Raw genomic sequence first — 16,849 nt, 5'->3', positions numbered from 1 at the left:
AATCTAAGAGCTGTGTGGGCGCCAGGTTGGATTTCTTTGTATTTATTGTGATGCCCAGAAAAGGAGCAAGATGGAGAAAGGAGTCTCGCGCCAATAGAAGTAGATGCCTTGTTGGGGCGGTAAGGAGCCAGTCGTCCAGGTAGGGAAAGACCTGCACCCCCTGAAGCCTCAGGTGGGCCGCTACCACTGCTAATACTTTGGTGAACACCCTGGGGCTGTGGTGAGACCAAAGGGAAGGACCCGAACTGGTAGTGACTGGCTCCCAGCCGAAGCGGAGAAACCTCCTGGAGCGCCTGTCCATCAGGATGTGGTAGTACGCGTCCTTGAGGTCTATCGAGCACATCCAGTGATTTTCTCCCAGAAGGGGGAGAATAGATTGCAGAGTGACCATTCGGAATTTTTCTTTGGGGACTGCCAGATTCAAGAGAGAGAGGTCTAGGATTGGTCTTAGTTCCCCGTCTTCTTTGGCACTAAAAGAATCTGGAGTAGAACCCTGATCCGATCTGGTCTGGGGGGACGGGCTGGATGGCTCTTTTCTTTAGCAGATGGCCAATTTCTGCCAAAGCGGCCTCCCATTGACCGGGTGGGACGTCTGGGAGGGACTTCAACTTTGGAAGGTAAATGAAAGGGATGCGATATCCTCTGGATATGATTTGGAGAACCCAGCGGTCCGATGTTATGGACTCCCATGCCGCTAGGTGCCCCGAAAAACGTCCCCGACTGCCTCCAGAGTGGAGCAGTCGGGCAACCCTCAGGGTTGCTGCTTGGGCCGTTCAGAGAAAGGTTCCCTGGACCCGAAGTTTCTGGGAGCCCCTCTGCCTCTAGGGCGGCGTCCTCCCTGTCCTCCTCTGCCACGGAAGGACTGGTTGTCCGGAGCAGGCTGGGACTGCTGCGACTTCCGGAACCACATCTTCTTCTGACCCTTTTGGTTCCTAGAGTAGGGCCTCTGGGGTGCAGAGAAGCGGATTCCGACGGCAGACAGCGTCTTCCGTCCTTTCGCTCTGGGTCAACGACTCGCGAACGGTCTTGCCAAACAGAGCAGAACCATCAAAGGGGGCGTTCGCAAACGATGCTTTGAAGGGCTCAGAAAAATCGCAGTGACGGAGCCAGGCCTGACGTCTAGTGACCAGTCCTGTCCCCGCAGCTCTAGCGGCGCCTTCCGTTGTATGGGAGAGTAACCGCATAGAAGTATTAGTAACTGACCTAAGAGTGGCCATACGGGTGGAGTGCAGAACCCTGTCCTCCTCCGAAATGGACTCTGGGGGGGATGCAGCGTATTCTTTTATAAGATCTCGCTGCATCCTAATGACATGTGCCAAATAGTTCAACGCCCTTACCGAGAAGGTCGCTGAACTAAACATCCGCTTCCCCAAGCGGTCCATCATCCGAGACTCCTTGCTCGGGGGGTGGACTGAGGGACTCTCCTGAGCCAGTTCCCTCTTGGTGGCCGCCGTCAACATGGCATCTACCGGAGGCCCCTTACTCCAATGGGCCCGGTCGGATGACGGACTAAGGATCCTATCTGGTCTCTTGGGAATTGGCTCCACGGTGTCCGGTTCCTTCCACGCCCTGGTGGTAATAAGGTCCACCAGGGGTCGGCAGGGGACACCCAAGAGGTAGACGGGCCCGCTTCAAATGCCTCCAAGAACACGGACTCGTCCGAGGAAGACTTGGGGGCAGACCACCCCCCCCTTATACGGAGCATTTCCATGATGTCTCCAAATGAGACATCCACGGGGGGGGTGATCGTGTGGAGCCTTCCCCTTCCTCCAAGCCCGTGTCTTCTGTGAGAGACTCGGGGGAGTCAATGTGCCTCCTTTTGCACGTATGCTTGCGAGGGACATCCTCTGGGGGGCTGTCAGAGGAGTCCTCACAAGCAGCAATTTGTTCCATAGGAGCAACTTGGGGCACAGAAGCGGGCTGTCCCAAGGGCCGGATGGTGGAAGCCTGGCCCAGTACAGAGGGAGCGCGGGACGGAGCCGGAACAAGTGCCGGGGGTCCGGAGACCCTCAACAGAGCCCTCTCCACTACATCAAAAGCCGAAGGGGAGCCGACCTCGACCAAAGGATCCGACAATCGGCTCCCCCTCGGATCCGAAGAGTGGACCGGAGCCGGCGCCGAAGCGCTCGGATCTGAAGGGACAGTGCGCTCCGACACAGACAGCGCCGAAGGAGCACTGATCCCCCCAGATCCGAGGCTCGGATCCAGGCTCCGAGAGGTCGGATCCGACGCACTCGAGGGCAGGGTCGGATCCGAAGTACCCAGTACTATCGGCGCCGACCCACCCCCGGCTCCGAAGCTGCTCGGCTCCAGCTGCTCCGAACCCGGATAGCGGGTCGGAGAAGGAGCAATAGGCTTAAAAAAGGGTGTTGAGGGGGAGGCAAGAGCACTCCCATCTGCATCTGGGCCTGGATGAATCTTCTCATCATCCGGTCCAGATCAGCATCAGAAAGGCTATATGTAGATCTCGACGAGGCTACCGAGGTAGGCCTGGAGTGCCTCCTCGATAGCCTCAACGGAGATCGGGTCTCCTCCTCCTCAGGACCCGGTGAAAAGCACACAGGGGACCGGAGCCGAGAAGGAGGAGACCGAGCCGACGAGCCGGGAGAAGCTTGGCTGGCGGGCCGAAACAGAGGTCTCGGCCCGCCGCTTGTGCTTCTCCCTCCGTCCTTTTCCTAGCATCCCTCCTCTCCAGAAACGGGAGGTTGAGTCCCAGGAGCAGGAGGGGTGCCACGGAGGAATAACCGGAACCACGGTTGCTCGAAGGAGCGGAGGCGGAGCCGAGTCCGGCGGTAAAAGACCCGCCAAGACCAGCTTGGACCTCCGCTCCTCAGTGCCCTGGGGTTGAACCCTGCACAAATGGAGCATCCAGATGTGAGGTGTTCAACCCCAGGCACTAACACAGTGTGGCCATCAGCGGAGAGCTTATGGCCACACTCGGAGCATTTAGAGAAAACAGATTTGGGCTGATCAGCCATCCAAATCTATAAAGATACTAAAATAAAGTAACTAAACTAATACAGACACACAGGCCCAACACACACTCTCGCCAACAGCGAGGGAGGAAAAAATACTTAATTTAACTCTAAATAAAACTATCAAAGAGGGAAACCTAAACTTTCACACAAAAATGCACAAAAAACTTTAAATTTTCTGAATTAACAGTAAAGAAACTAGCACTTAGCTGAGAGCTATGAATACCAATCCAGTCACCAGCGCGGCAAACGAGATCTGAGGTCATGAGGGTAGAGCAGGGCATTATGGGTGAGGGGAGGAGCTGAGAGCTTGGATCCATAGCTGGAAAACCATGCCGGTTCGGATCCGATATCGGATCCATAACCCACAGGTTGCAGACAAATGAATATCCTACTTCAGATCAATCATTTTCTCAATGTCAGGGTGCAATCCCTACACCTGACAGCCTGGCGCATTCAGTTTTAGAGGATGAGGGCCTTCAGCTCCCTCAACAAGTTTTAGATGTCCTTTTGGAAGCCAGGCATCCTAGTACTCGAAAAGTTTATGCTGATAAATGGAAGAGATTTTTTCTTTGGAGTTCAGCTAAAGGCCTTGATGTCACATTGCCTAATTTGAGTTGTACTTTGCAATATTTGACTATGTTACTGGACAAGGGTTTGTCCTTCTCTTCTATAAAAGTGCATGCTGCAGCTATTTCTGCTCACTATGATGGTGATCCTCCTTTATTTTCACATCCTTTGCTTAAACAGTTTCTTAGAGGGCAAAGAATATGAGACCCCACGAAGGGCTCCTACTCCTGCCTGGGATCTTAATTTTGTTTTGGAAAACTGACTCTGCCTCCTTTTGAACCTGCAGCTACGGCTGAATTGAAGTTGTTGTCCTGGAAGACTGCTTTTTATTGGCTGTTACTTCTGCTAGAAGGGTATCTGAATTACAGGCTCTCATGGCAGTGGAACCTTTTCTGATTTTCACCAGGACAGAGTTTCCTTGCGTACTAATCCTACTTTTCTGCCTAAGGTAGTTTCTAATGTGGCATTGAACCAATCTATACATTTGCCTACTTTTATGCTAACCCCAAAATGAAGGGAAAGAGTTTTGCATTCTTTGGATGTGCATAGGCAGTTACGGTATTATTTGTTCAGAACCAATGAGTTCAGGAGATCTCAACAGTTATTTGTTTCGTTTGCTGTGGCTTCAAGTGGGAAAGCTGTCTCGAAACAAACTATTTCCAAGTGGATCGGCCATTGTATTGCTTTTGTTACTCTCATCATGGAAAGGAGGTTCCAGTTGGGATCAGGCCTCATTCTACTAGGGCTACGGCCACCTCTACTGCTTTTGAGAGGGGTAGCTACTAAAGACATTCTAGAGGCAGCTACTTGGAGTTCTGTACATACCTTTACAAAGCATTATCATTTGCCTCTTTATTCTAGGTCTAGGGCTGGGTTTGCCACTGCAGTCTTACAGGGCATGTCTGCAGCTCCTCCTGCTATTTAGTTGGCCAGCCTCCCTTTTTCCGTTGCTCTGGGATTCTACCCATTTGTCAGGACTGCAGCAATGGGAGACGACGAACATAGTACAGTTTTGTACCTACCATAAATGTAGATGTTCGAGGATCTCCATTGCTGCAGTCCTATTTTCCCTCCATCCTTCCCCCTTTTTCTTTTTAGATTGGGGTTTTTTGGGTGTTGTTTTTTTTTTTTTGCATTCTGACGTCTGAGGCAAGAAAGACTGAGGTTATGGCATCGGTCATGCGCATTTGTACTGACAAGTACTTACGTCAGTCTCAGGCGCCCATGACCGACGCCGGTTCTAGCCCTTTGGTATTCGGGCCGATGGTGGGCAGCGGAGTACCCATTTGTCAGGACTGCAGCAATGGAGATCCTCGAACATCTACATTTATGGTAGGTACAAAAGTGTACTTTTTTCATGTCAAGAACTTTAGATCACAGGATGATGCAGGTTCAAATGGGAGAAGAATCAAACATGACAAAACAAAGTTTAGGTCCCATGGTGGTAGAGGGGCCTTAATGGGTGGTCTTCACAGAATAGTGCCCTTCAAGAAGGCTTTACATAGTCTGTGAGACATCAGATTTGGGGCTAAATCATTTATATGAAAATTGGATATCGCTGTTAACTGGATTCGAATGGTAGCTGCAGCTGCATCTTCATTAAATAGCTTCAATAGAAATTCAAGAATAGAACCTATAGGGGCAGAAAAGGGATCAATGTGATTACTTAATGCCCAGGAAGAAACTCTTTTCCATTTGCTCATGTATAGTTTTCTCGTTAAAGCCTTATGAGACGAGATCAAGATATGTTTCACAGAAGGAAAAAGGTTAGGCAGCCTGGCTATATTTGAAATCGGAGCAACCAAGCTGTCAATTTGAGGGTTTGAAGAGAAGGGTGGAGCATTCCCGACATATGAGTCAGAAAGTCTGGAACCAGGTCTAGGACCCACGGCTCCTCCTGGAGAAGAGGCCAAAGGAAGGGGAACCAAATTTGACAAGGCCAGTATAGGGTGATGAGAATCAGATTGCTTCCAAATAAGCTGGCTTTCTGAAGAACTTTGGGTATCAAGGGAAAGGGAGGGAAGGCATAATGAAGACCTGAGGGCCAATCCTGCACAAGTGCATCCCTTGGTGACTCCCCTAGAGGGGAGATTTGGGCAAAGTAGCTGCTGGATTTGGCATTCATGGATGTGGCAAAAAGGTCACAGCAGGGCTGGCCCCATTTGTGGAAAATCCTCTCCGCTACTTCTTACTTTAGGGACCACTCGTGAGGCATCAGAAGCACTCTGCTGAGTTTGTCTGCTATCATGGTGGATTTCCCCAGGATGTGCATTGCTATCAGAAAGTGTTGGGAGGAGGTCACCCAGTGCCATACTATCAGGCCCTGTCAACAAAGGGGGTAGGACCTGGTTCCTCCTTGTTTGTTTATGTACCAAACAACTGACATGTTGTCTGTCTGTATTGCAATAGTTCCCAGTGGAAGAGAGTCCTGAAGTGCCTGCAAGGCCAAAAGCACTGCTCTCATCTCTAGGACATTGATGTGCAAATGAGCCTCGTGATTCTGCCAAGTGCCTTGGACTGTCCTTCCCAGATAATGCACCCCCCATCTGGAAGGCATCCCTGGTTACTGTGGCTAAAGGCTGTGGAAGAACAAAGGGTTGACCTGTTGCCACGTGAGTGGAGTGAAGCCACCAGCGAAGGTCTTTTTTGCAGGACTTTGTTATCAGAATTTGGTGAGACATGGGTAGTTCCTGCAATGACCACTGAGTGAACAGTAGCCACTGCAGGATTCCCATGTGCATGCGTGCTAATGGAACTAACTTTATCACTGCTGCCATGGCTCCTAAGACTTTCAGAACTGTTCTTGCCTGTTCTCTTCTTTTGGAAAGAAGGTTTAAGAGTTGATGTCACAGAACTAAAATTCTTTCTGTAAGACGTTCTGCCATAATTTTTGTTGAATCTAGACATGTCCCTATAAAAACGATACGTTGAGATGGCAAAAAGGCAGATTTTTTGTAATTTATCAAGATTCCTAACTGACAGCAGAGAAGTAATGTGGTGTCTCTTGCTTTTACTAGTAGATGCTCTGTGGTGGAGGTTAGGAGTCAGTCGTCTAGATACGGAAAGAAGGTTTAAGAGTTGATGTCACAGAAATAAAACTCTTTCTGTAAGACGTTCTGCCATAATTTTTGTTGAATCTAGACCTGTCCCTATAAAAACGATACGTTGAGATGGCAAAAAGGCAGATTTTTCATAATTTATCAAGATTCCTAACTGATAGCAGAGAAGTAATGTAGTGTCTCTTGCTTTTATTAGTAGATGCTCTGTGGTGGAGGTTAGGAGCCAGTCGTCTAGATACGGAAAAACTCAGAATTCTAGATGTCTCAAGTGAGCCGTGACCACTGCCATACACTTGGTGAACACTCTGGGGGCTGTAGTGACACCAAAGGGCAGAGCCCAAAATTGGTAATGACTGGCTCCCAGCTGAAAGCGCAGATGACTCCTGGATGGCCTGTCCATCTTTATGTGGTAGTACGCATCCTGAAGGTCTATAGAGCACATCCAATTATCCTTTCCCAGAAAGGGAAAAATCGACTACAGTGTTACCATCTGGAACTTTGTCTTTCTTACTGATTCGTTTAATCTGCTAAGGTCCAAAATGGGCCTCCAATCCTCTGTTCTCTTTGGCACTAAAAAGATCCTTGAGTAAGTTCCGGATCCTATTTGGTCTACGGAGACTCTTTGGATGACTCTTTTGTTCAGCAACTTTTGAATTTCTAGAGTTGCCTGTTCTCCCTGACTGGGTGGAATGTCCAGGGTGTTCTTTATGTTTGGGATGGGAAGGGAGAAGGGTATAGAGTAGCCTCTGGATATGATGCTTTGTACCCACTTGTCTTTTGTTATTTCCAGCCAGGCTTCTTGGTACAAAGATAAGTGACCCCCGACTGCCTCCAGAGATGGACAAATGGACCTCCTTTCAGGAGTGCTGAAAGGGCCTACCACGGAATGAATCCCTGTCACCCTGATTTTGTGGACCCCCCTCTGCCATGTGGATGGTTTCTCCCATTACTACTTCCACCTCTGCCCCTGGAGGAAGATTAGTGATGTGTATCCTGAAAAACTCTCTGGGATTTTCAGAACCACTTTCCTTCCTTTTGACCTTTTGGGTAAGGTCTAGAAGGTTGGGAAAAATGGACTCCTATGGCACAGGGAGTTTTTCCTTCTTGCTCACACCTGCTGAGTATGTCCTTAACTTTTGGCCCGAAGAGGGATGAGCCATCGAAGGGGGAATTAACAAAGGTAGACTTAAAGGGTTCCACAAAGTCACATAAGCGCACCCAGGAATGTCTCCTCAAGGAAATTCCTGAACCAGCTGCCCTGCCTGCTCCATCTGCTGCATAAGAAATAAGCCTCATGGAGGAGTTAACCACAGAGTTTAAGGTGGAAAGCTGAGAGGAATCCTTGTCTGATACCCCTGCAGCTACTGAACTTTGCAGAGTATCTCCTAGCTCCTTTACAAGATCTTTTTGTAGCCTAGAAACTGCGTTAGATAATTCAGCGATCTGAGTGCAAAAGTCGCTGAACAGAACATGCGCTTTCCATATCTGTCTATAGTACGAGACTCCTTGTTCAGCGGATGGACAGATGAGGATGTCTCTGAAAGTTTCTTTTTGGTGGTTGCTGCCACCACCATAGCATCCACTGGAACACCCTTAGTAAGAAACTCCTTGTCTGCAGGTGCAGTAATAAATCGGTTTGGCCTATGAGGAACAAGTTCCACTGGGTCTGGAGACTCCCATGCCTTTCGACTGACTCGTCGACAGGCGAATACACCCAAGTGGTGGAAGGGGGAGATCCAAAAGCCTTCAGGTATACAGACTCCTCCTCAAAAGAGTTGATGGGCTTCCAGCCGCCTCTCTGTTTAAGGATTTCTAGAATGTCAGTAAAGGAGACAACCTCAGAGGGTGACCGTGGGGACCCTTATGACTCATCAAGGCCTGTATCCGAAGTGACTGACTCCTCTGGGGAGTTTAAATGCTTCCTCTTGTAAAGTCTCTTAGAAGGAACCTCTCTAGCAAGGCACTCTGGAGAGGTTCCGAAAGAAATGGGTTCACCTGATGGGGCATCCTGAGGCCTATAGTCTCCACATGTCGGTAGATGGTGTGGTGCCGTGAATTACCACACAGGTGGCAGTACACTAAACACCGAATATGTGATAAGAGACTTAGGGACACAGGTGGACAGTGGTCTCACCTTCAAAAACCACATCGCCATAACAGTCAGGAAATCCTTCTATGTGGCACATCTCATAACTAAGAGCTTTTCGACCAGATAAAAGGAGGTCCTCGTCCCACTGTACTCATCCCTCATTAGACCCATTATAGAATACAACGCCCCATTTGGTATGTACTTCTCAAGACACCTGCAACAACTGGAAAGGCCACAGAAATTCCTCACTAAACGAATTACAGGCCTAAAGCAGATGTCCTATGCTGACCGCCTTAAAAAACTCCAGCTATACTCTGTCACATATCGTCTACTCAGAGGCAATCTCTGCTTAACATACAAGGCCACGTCAAACCCAGAGCTGTTGGACATGCTACACTTAAAGAAATCCCAATCCCTCAGAGCCACATGCTCCAGGGATCTAAACCTTGTCATCACAATAAACAAAACATGCTGGAGGTATAGGTTCCTGACCAGGAGACTCCCCAGACTCTGGAATAGACTGCCCATACCTGTCAAGCAGAATGCCTCTTTGGCCCTCTTCAAAAGGAACCTTGATGATTGGCTGGGAGAAAGGAAATTCACCACGGGGATCATGTCAGTCGCTCTGCTAGACAAGGGTCCAGGAAGTAAATAGTATGGGAAGAAATAGCCAGGGAATTGCTATGGCTAGGTTTGTATAGGCCCTAGGGCCAATAGCCTAGTACCAACCTATGAACTTATAGATGCCAGTGCCTTTGGGGGAAGAATGTCAGGACCCAAGAATGGAGCTGTCTGTGGAGACAGCACTCTCCTCATCACCTTGAAAGCCCACTTTCCCTGATCTGATGACACCTCTGGCTGTGAAAAAACAGAAGGCGTCCCTAGAACCAAAGGAATTGGCTCCAAGGCCGATGTAGGAGCCAAGCTCATCTGCGCCGAAGCTCCGGGAGGAAAGTTCAGATCAGACAAATGTCCAATCCGACTCTCCTCCCTGGACCCGACCGGAGAGTGTCAGCTCCTAGACTCCTCGAGTTCCGATGGAACCGAGGATGGTAGAGTAGACGTCGGGCCCGAAGATCCAGGAATAGGTCTTGGCACAGACGGTTCTACTACGAAGGGGTTTCAGACATTCCAGCTCTGAGGAGGAATCGATGCCGAAGTGGAGGTCCTGGTCGGTTCTGAATCCCTCAGGGTTAGAGCCAATAGAAGTTTGGCTAGCGCCAGTGTCCTTAAAACTCTGCACACCACCCGATCCACGTCATCATCAGAAAGACTCCTGGAGGACCAAAAGGAGGGGGTAGGAGATCTGACTGGTTGTAGTAGAGGTGATCTTAAAGTAGGGGAGACCGGTACCAATTCCAGGGACTGGCTCCGTAATTCAAACTCTATCAGCACCGATACTGAAGGAGCCGATGACGGAGATTTCCCAGTCTCAACAATCTTCGGATTCGGAAATGCAACTTTGGTCAGCTTTTTGCTGGCTCCGACTGGCCAGAAGAAGGAGATGACATTTTTCCAGAATTGTCAGACTCTGATGAAGGAGACTTGGTCAATTCTGAAGTGCCCTGACCTTCGTCTAACGCTTCAGTGAAGGGGGACTTCAGTAAACCTCTCACTATAAGCTTGTTCTTCCTTTCAAGCAGCACTCTAGAACTAAAAGAGTGGCAAATGGAACAGGATTCTTTCAGAAGCAGGGTTCCTAGGCAGTATACACAAATAGTGTGTCCATCTGTGATGGACATTTTCTGGTTACACTTCACACACTTTTTGAACCCACTACTCAACAGTCTAGTAGACAAACCAAAGCTATCTCTCTCTCTCTCTATATATATATATATATATATATATATATATATATATATATATATATATATTTTTTTTTTTTTTTTTTTGGGACGACAACAAGAAGAAATAACCGTAACATTTACAACAGAAGAAGGGGAAGGAGTGGCAGTTCTCTAATTGAAAACAAAGCTGCCTAGTCAAAAGGGAGCGGGAAGGGAGAAGTATAGCCTTCTAACTTAAATGGACAACAGCAGCCCTCTAAGTCAAATGAGCTGCCGGTTTAGGTTAGGAAGAAGTAACAGGAGCAATAATAAGAAGTTATGTACCTACCATAATATTCCATGTTAGTTGTCTTCTTCTCGCCTTCTTTCTTGCTGGTTCGGTTCGGGGCCGATCCTCAGCTCCGACTCGGCCATCTTCAAAAGCTCAAGAGCTGCTTACTGGCTCAAGGCCCCCCTATATCCCATGATGCCTGGCGCTAGATACCCAGATCTCGTTTGGTAAGTCTAACTGCAGACATAATAATAATAATAATAATAACAATACAGGAATCCTGTCCTAGAATGCATAAATCCTACTGGAGAGACTACTAGTCAGAAGGAATAGCCAGAGAAGACTCAGCCAGTGAGAAACACATAAGGAACTAAACACAAGGATGGTACACCTGACATAGCACCCACAGCACTCAAGACACATAACACCAGTGTCTCACCAACTAGGCCCTTAAGGCGCAACACACCCAAACCTAATTTTCTTGTTATTTGAGATTCTGTAGTGAGGCACAGTGACATCCCGCTCACCAGGTTGGATAAGAAGAAAGTCACAGTTAGCAGTCTGCTGGTGCCAGTATTTGTCAGATCACACATGCACTCAAGTCACTCAACAACAAGTACATTATGGCTCAGTCATAAGTTACGTTGGTGTGAACGACTTGAGAAGTACATCACTTGAGTATATGAAGAGAGACATGATTGAGCTCTCTAAATATGTGTCCCAGGCAGTTTTGTCCCTAGCCTTGAGAAGCATTTTACCCTCACCCAGAATGATGCCACAATATAAACAAAAAATGATTGACTTTAATAATTGGCTAAGTCTATGGTGTCATTCAAGGAGCATGCAGTTTCTGTCAGCTTGGGATGGACATGGTTGACAGACCTCGCTGCTTTGCCAGAGATGGTCTGCACCTGGCATCTCTGGGCTTTCAACTGCTGGCTAAGACTCCTGCCTCCCCCATAGTGCCTTTTTTAGGCAAGGTCTCAAAAACAAAACTTCTGACATGAAAATATCTAGCACAAACAAAATAAGGGTTATGCTGCTGAATGCTAGGAGTTTAAACCAAAAGCTGCACTGTTTGGAAGCATTCCTTTCCTTGAATGACTTAGACATTTGTGCAGTTACAGAAACCTGGTTCAAGGCCACAGAGAGTACCCCGGCCTTGCAGTAGTATAATGCCTTCCACACCTGCATACTGCAAAATGAAAGTGTGAGAACCAAAAGTGGTGCAGTATCTATCTACATTAAAGGTAAATACTATCCCAGACTGGTTAGATAAGATAACTCTTTGGAGCTACTTCAAGTTCAGATTACCATGGGTAAGACCCCCCCACCCTTAAAGTAATTGCTACTTACAGGTCCCCTCCATGAACCAAGATGCTCATGAGCTTATTTGGATGTACTTGAGTCAATCAAAATACAACCTAACACTCTTGTCATGGGAGATTTTAACAATCTTACCATCAATTAGGAAACGTATATGAGCCCCATCTTACTTGCACAAAAGTTCCTTGACTTTGTAACTCAAATGTCCTGGAACAAACTGTACAAAATCCTACAAGTGGCTCAAATAGACTTGACCTGGTTCTCACCAACATGACAGACCGTTGTGCTACCGTAAGTGTAGGACCCTCATTAGTAAAATCTGATCATAAGTCAGTCACGTTTGAAGTAGCAATAACTCCAGAACCCATCAAAGGTGAAGTCAGATTAAAAAAACATCACCAAAGCCAACTATACCCTCCTAGGGGTTGGCATAAATGATTTTCAAGGCCCAGTCCCCACAGATGGCCTTGGCAACTATACTAAAGTATACTCTGATGCCCTGTACCAACACTTATACAAATGTGTAGACTCAGCTGTGCCAGATAGGACCAAAGTAAGAGTCTCAAAAAAAAAACAAGCCACCCTGGTGAACATCTTGCATAAATAACTATACAACAAGCATAAGAAGCTGTTGTCTAAAAATACCAAAGGGAGATCCCAGCACTGCAAAAGTACCCTCCTAAGCCTAAATAAACAAAATAAGGCAACTTATAAAATCTTCTAACGGCATCTTTGAGAAAAATGTAGCAAACACAGCTAAGGATAACCATAAGGCTTTCTTCAGCTACATTTGTTGCCTAAAAAGTAGGACCCAGATGTGTGCTGAACTAGTGACATATGATATCACACACACTGATCCTACAGAAATTGCTAACCTACTAGTGGACAGGTTTGGCAAAAACTCCCCTTTATCACCTCCAAACATATCACAAACCATAATTTTAAAAGCTCCCCCGCCCTATATGTCTAAAGAACAGGTCATCAAAGCTCTGTCTAAGGCTAAAAACACAGCCTCTGTGGGTCCTGATGGCATACCAGACTGCACACTAAACAAACTAAAACAGGAATTAGCATCCCCCCCCTTAGGCACCCTATTTAACCACAGGCTGAACACAGGATTTGTCCCAGATGAATGCAAAACTGCGACCATTATCCACCTCCATAAGGGTGGCTTAGCAACAGATCCATGGAATTATAGACCCATAAGCCTGACTAGCCTTATCTGCAAGGCTATGGAATGTATCATCATGGACTTCATAAGTATTATAAGATATAAGCAACCTCCAAACCCTTGATCCAACCTGGTTTGGCTTTGTAAACAATCATACCTGTTAAACCTAGTAGACTTCTTCAAAAATGTGACCAGGGCTATAGATGAGGGCAAATCTGTGCACACAGCATATCTGGACTTGGCGAAGGCCTTTGACACAATCCCACATTCAGGCATTGTTGACAAACACACCCACCTAAATATTAACCCCTTTGTTGTTAGGTGGGTCGTAAATTAGCTCACTAACCATACACACACTATCAAAGTGGGTGACTCCACCTCAACCAGCAGACCTGTCACCAGTGGGGTTCCACAAGGTTCAGTACTGGGCCCCCTTTTGTCTGGTACTTACTTCTCGGAAGTTCAGACCAAAACAAAGGGGCTGTGGCTGACCACGTTTGCCGATGACTGCAAACTTGACGCAATCGTTGACTTCCCAAATTAAGTCAGTATACTCCAAGAAGGACTTACACAGAACAACAATTGGTAACAAAGCTATGGACTCAAACTAAATGCAAAAAAATGCATCATCATCCCCTTCGGTAAAAACAATGTCTCTACGAACTAAGAAATAAACAACAATACCTTAAGTACGAATGCTGTTTTGAGGGATTTGGGCACACAAGTAGACTGTGACCCAAACTTTGACCACAAGTGTCCACTGTAGTAATAAATGCATTCTAAGTTGCACATTTGATTAGCAAAAGCATAGCCTCAAGCGCAAAAGACGCTATACCCCCCCCCCATACTCATCCCTTATCAGGACCATAATTAAGTATAATGCTCTCTTTGGTATGTACCATAACAGGCACCTGCAGCAACTGGAGAGACCCCAGAGATTTTTAACTAAGAAGATCCAGGGTCTTCAACACATGCCTTACACAGACAGACTGAAGTCTCTGTCACTGTACTCAGTAGCATACAGGCTGCTTAGGGAAGACTTGTGCCTGGCTTACAGAGCAATCTCTGACCCCAATCTGATGAAGTTGCTGCACATCCATAAATCAAATGGGACTACAATTACCCACTCCAGCAACCTAAATCTGGCCTGCGATTTAAACAGGCCGTGTTGGCAAGACAAATTCACCTCACAAAGGTTGCCACTTCTCTGGAATAGGCTACCAGTTCATGTTAAGCAGAGCACCTCTATGACTCTGTTTAAAAGGAGCCTGTATGAATGGATGGGAAACCACACATTTTTGCCAGGAATTGCACACACATCCCTCTTGGACACAAGCAGTCATTACCAATAATAAACTTAGGCAATGACTAGACTTTTTCTCTTGAAATATAATGGGTGTAATAGGCTAGAATTAAATGACCCTCGGGTCAGTAGCCTAGTAACCTCCTATGAATTTATATCTTACAATGGAGTCCCCTATGATGGGAAGTGTGCTTGCTTGCCTTAGGGGCCTTAAGTGTTTGGGGCTCCAGTGAGAGTGACAGTACGTGTAGTGTTAGGTGTTTTGCCTTTGGGCTTGCAGAGGCATAGCATTGAGAGTGAGTGGCCTAGGTGATCTTTTTTAGTTTTGTTTTTTAGTTTAGAGTTAAGTGACCTAGTGGTTTAATGTAGTTGACATGGTCCCAGGTTCAAACCTTGGCAGGTGTGATTATTATGAGGGAGGTTGGCATAATGGTTAAGGTGTTTACATTACAAACACAAGGTGCAGGGTTTGAGTCTCATATGGGGTAATTGGCTAAGCTTAAAATGGCTCATAAGGGCAGTTACACTGAAGAACCAAGTGAAGCCAATAAATAAATAAAAAACAGTAGATGGTAAAAAACTCCTTTATTTGACCAAATGGATTCAGTTAAGCACTTTCATCCCTAGTTTACATCACGGGACATCTTCAGAACTAAGATCATCATCTTCTTTCGGCTGTTCCCGTTAGGGGTCGCCACAGCAGATCACCTGTTTCCATTTCTTCCTGTCCTTTGCATCTTGCTCTGTCACACCAACCACCTGCATGTCCTCTCTCACCACATCCATAAACCTTATCTTAGGCCTTCCTCTTTTCCTGTCACCTGGTAGCTTCATCCTTAGCATCTTTTTCCCAATATACTCAGCATCCCTCTTCTGTACATGTCCAAACCAACATAATCGTGCCTCTCTGGCTTTGTCTCCAAACCTTCCAACCTGGGCTGACCCTCTAATATACTTATTCCTAATCCTGTCCACCCTCGTCACACCCAGTGCAAATCTTAACATCTTTAATTCTACCACATCCAGCTTAAACTCCTGCCTTTTTGTCAATGCCACTGTCTCCAACCCATATAACATAGTTGGTCTCACTACCCTCTTGTAGACCTTCCCTTTCACTCTTACAGGTACTCGTCTGTCACAAATCACTCCTAACACTCTTCTCCACCCACTCCATCCTGCCTGTACTCTCGTCTTCACCTCTCTTCCACACTCACCGTTACTCTGAACTATTGACCCCAAGTATTTAAACTCATCCACCTTCGCCACCTCTACTCCTTGCATCCTCACCATTCCTCTATACTCCCTCTCATTCACACACATATATTCTGTCTTAGTCCTGCTGACCTTCATTCCTCTTCTCTCTAGAGCATATCTCCATCTCTCCAGGGTCTCCTCCACCTGTTCCCTACTCTCACTACAGATCACAATGTCATCTGCAAACATCATAGTCCACGGGGACTCCTGTCTGATCTCGTCTGTCAATCTGTCCATCACCACTGCAAATAAGAAAGGGCTCAGAGCTGATCCTTGATGTAACCCCACCTCCACCTTAAACGCAACCGTCTCTCCCACCGCAGACCTCACCGCTGTCACACTACCCTCGTACATATCCTGTACCACGCTTATATACTTCTCTGACACTCCTGACTTCCTCATACAATACCACAACTCCTCTCTAGGCACCCTATCATATGCTTTCTCTAAGTCTACAAAAACACAATGCAACTCCTTCCGACATTCTCTGCACTTCTCCATCAACACTCTCAGAGCAAAGATCGCATCTGTAGTGCTCTTTCCTGGCATGAAACCATACTGCTGATCACTAATCATTACGTCCCTTCTTAACCTTGCTTCCACTACTCTTTCCAATAACTTCATGCTGTGACTGATCAATTTTATCCCTCTGTAGTTACTACAGCTCTGCACATCACCCTTATTCTTAAAAATCAGTACCAAAATAAGAAGTTATGTACTCACCATAACGTTCCATCTGAGTAGGTATCTTCATTTGTCTGCAACCTTTGGGATACGGATCCGATATCGGATCCGAGCCGGCAACTTCTACCACAGCATAGATCCGTGCTCCTAGCTCCTCCCTTTACCAATAATCCCCTGCCTACCCTGACTGACCTCAGATCAAGTTTGCCCCATAGCACAGCTGATAAAAGTCTCCCAAAGGGAACAGATGCTAAGAACCTCAAGAATGATCATTTTGGTCAGGGGGAAGGAGGGGGGGATGGTTGCAGACAAATGAAGATACCTACTCAGATGGAACGTTATGGTGAGTACATAACTTCT

The sequence above is a fragment of the Protopterus annectens genome, chromosome 9.part0, assembly GCF_019279795.1.
Source record: "Protopterus annectens isolate FY-2018-M chromosome 9.part0, PAN1.0, whole genome shotgun sequence".
In the NCBI taxonomy this organism is placed as follows: domain Eukaryota; kingdom Metazoa; phylum Chordata; order Ceratodontiformes; family Protopteridae; genus Protopterus; species Protopterus annectens.
The sequence above is the reverse complement of the archived record's forward strand: the minus strand, read 5'-3'. Positions refer to the sequence as shown.